The sequence below is a fragment of the Notothenia coriiceps genome, unplaced genomic scaffold, assembly GCF_000735185.1.
Source record: "Notothenia coriiceps isolate Sejong01 unplaced genomic scaffold, NC01 NC01_scaffold00002158, whole genome shotgun sequence".
Taxonomy (NCBI): Eukaryota; Metazoa; Chordata; class Actinopteri; order Perciformes; family Nototheniidae; genus Notothenia; species Notothenia coriiceps.
The window spans coordinates 1,959-5,186 of record NW_011334859.1 but is presented as its reverse complement, the minus strand read 5'-3'; the positions used below and the strand labels follow the sequence as shown (position 1 = coordinate 5,186).

The 3,228-nt window shown below is 39.8% G+C and overlaps 1 long non-coding RNA gene across 1 annotated transcript; it reads left to right on the top strand.

Annotated features, from left to right (window-relative positions):
• The first annotated feature begins 989 nt into the window (after positions 1-989).
• Positions 990-2,454, top strand: LOC104966004 (uncharacterized). Its single transcript, XR_800609.1, has 3 exons — positions 990-1,066; positions 1,755-1,860; positions 2,033-2,454. It is a non-coding gene; the product is annotated as an uncharacterized lncRNA (long non-coding RNA).
• Positions 2,455-3,228: the final 774 nt, after the last annotated feature.

Here is a 3,228-nt window from a genome sequence, read left to right as displayed (position 1 = left end):
GCAGCCTGTGAGCAGTATGAACAGTGTGTATGAATATGCTAAGATATATAAAGTATGAAAACGGTAAGCAGTGCAAGTATAGTATAACATATATAGATATTAATTTCATGATGATAAACATTGTGGAACAATGATGACAAATGTGACTGGAAGTGGCGACGTAAAACTCATACAAAACAACAACAATTTTGCCGAGCCAATTGGAGAGTTTCATCAGCAGCATGGGGTAAAAACCACCAATGAGCGCTCAGCTCGAGATACCAGCGAGTCGTTTCCCATCAAGCATTTCGCTTCCGCAGCCCGTGGAGAGGAACTGCGCCGCCTCGCCGCGCCTCGCTCTCAAGGCTGCGTGCGTCTTTGTCCCGCGAGACTTCAACCTCTCATGTAGGCGAGCCTCCAGAGCAAGTCGGACAAAATGACTAACCATCATGCAACGCACTAGCAAGACGTTGATCGCAACTGCGCAGGTCTCGCTTGTCTCAAACAAGCCTACTAACTTCACAGCAGGCGGAACTTGTCGTAAAGTCCGCGAAAATAAAGCCCACCCATTTAGAGGGAAGATATGATTGGTCAATTGTACTGTCATTAGACATTACTCTCTCATTGAGTTACTATAGCGGGCCCTCTGTGAATGTAGAGAGGGACCAACAAGCTCTCCCGTCTTCACAGTAACTCGCAGAGACGGCATTTAACCCTTCACATTCCAACAGAAACTGGCAGATTCGAAGGATTAATTTATTTGGAAATGTTATTTTAAATACAATTAAATCAAGTTATGTTGGTAAAACTAATGAAAAATATAACTAAAGAAATATTTTTTCTTTTTTTAATATTTTCAAATATTATTTTTCAGAATATCTTATGCCCTCAGAGAGGGCCTAGAGGGCCCTGAAAGCTCGCCACTGCAACACAATACACACAAATAAAACCCAGGTTGTAATAAAACATGTTTTACATTGTGTTCAGTAACAATCACAGCAGATTATTTTCTCCTCAGCCGTCCGGCCCGGGGAAGTACGTGTTTGACGGCTGTGAGCAGCACGGTGAATACCGCCCCGCTGAGCAGGTGATCACACAACCACACAACTCTTTCTCCTTACTGTGCCTGCAAACAGAAGGGATAGCATTCATGATATGACACTGAGTGTACTGAGACACAAGGTAACCATGACAACTCTCTTAACTTAAACTCCAGCCAGCGACTGATGAGGAGAATGGTAAAAATCTAAAAACACAGCGGTCCCCCTACCTAGGCTCCAGAGAGGGGTACCTCAGCACCGAGGAGGTGCTCTAACTCCAGAGTGTGTCAGTAGAGACAGGCGTGTCCTTTCTGTCTGCTAGAACAACTCCTTCTTCCTTAGTTCATCTGTTCTAAGTGCATGTTTGACTTTATATGCATGACGATCAGTCACGTTGAGTGACTTTATCAAAACTTTGTTTTGTGGCTGCACAATTTAGAAAAATGACTAGTTGTGATTGACTGATACTGCCAATGTGATATGATTTGCGATTCACATGATCATTGAAAAATAATTTTGAATGATCATTGTTGGATTTTTTTAAGAGGATCTATAACAAACAAGCATATCGTTGTATTACATTTGGATTAATTGGGCAGCACGTTACATGTAAATAAAAGTGTGTTGAAGGTGCGTACTTAATGGTGTGCGTTTTGTTTGCAAATAAAACCAAAATGAATGTTAACAATATATTGCAGAACTTTTTTCTCACAGTGTGTTCTTCATTCTATCCAGGACCGAGCTGAAGGTGAGTGGGGGGAGTCGGTCTCGCCTGCCATCCTCAAGTGGATCCCCAAGTGTGTAACCGACTTGACGCTGTGGACAGGCACACACACCTCATGTGAGCTTTATAAAAAAAAACTAGAATATAACAGACCTGCTGTAAATGTACCATCATCTGAAGGTCAGCCTTTATTGTTGATGATGTTTCTGAGGAATACATTCAACAGTTCAAAATATTGCAAACAGAGTTGATGTGCCGTTCAGTGTTAACGTGTGTTTTCTTCTGTCAGGTGCAGAAAAGGACAGGGCTTCAGCAGAGGCAGAGAACTGACATGTCTGATCAATCCTCAAACATAAATATACTAATACATTTGTAAATTAGCCTTGTCTTTTTCTTTGAAGGTGTTTAGTAGAAGCAACACGAAACATTTCCTTATATAATGTGATGCCCCTGTCTGCTAATCTCCAAACAGCTTCATATGTCTGAAATACATAAAAAGCTACCAGACCTGGTATATTCACAGTGTTCCATTTAAAAAAAGAAAAAGGTGATAGAGGAAGTTAATTAAATAAATCAAATTATTTGTAAACTATTTACAATTTAAAACAGGGTAAGAATGTGTTTTCTGTTGTTTTGTTAGGAGGTTGCTGCTTGAATGCTTTCAGACAATTTTACTGTATACTTTTTTTGTTAGGTTAGGTTCTGACAAATAAAATTACTGAAAAAACATAAATTTTTATTTAATCATTTATTTCGCAGGGACAATGCACTGTAATGAACACTTAAAACAATCAAATGCATCAAGCGTAACAGTGCCAGATTTAACCTTCAGCTAATTTATATCCGCAGTCCCTCACATAAAACATTTAAGGAAATTACATTTTACAAACAGCAAAAACAAAATACATGTTGTGCAAAAGAGCAAGAGCAGCATACACAAGTATTTATGATATGGTAATACAATATAGCAGCAACGACATATAAAGTGCAAGAGAAGATACAAGCGATGCAAAAAGTGCAAGATAAGATACCCCTGTGTTAAAGTGCATTTAGCGGTTATTGCACGTCTGTTTGTTTCTCATCCATTCTTTGAGTTGACCTTTGAAACTATTGAGAGTGGGACAATCCTGTATCTCAGTTGGGAGGCTATTCCACAATGAGCTGCCTTTAACAGAGAGGACATTTCGTCCAAAAGTGGTCCGTCTGCGGTGGACCTTACAGTCTCCTCTGGGTTCTGACCTAGTGCAGCGTCCAGTGTGTTTTTTGTGGATGAATTCCCCCAAGGGGGGGGGGTAGGTATTTACATTTATAAATATTTATATGTTTTTCAAGGATGGTACAGTGGTGGTATGAATTACATAACATATGTCCTTGACGAAAAAGACTGTATGACGGTTGAAACCTCTGAACAGGCTAAACACACATGTTATCCTGGCAGGAATTAATAGAACAACAAAAAAAAGTTTGAATAAATGGGCTCTACTA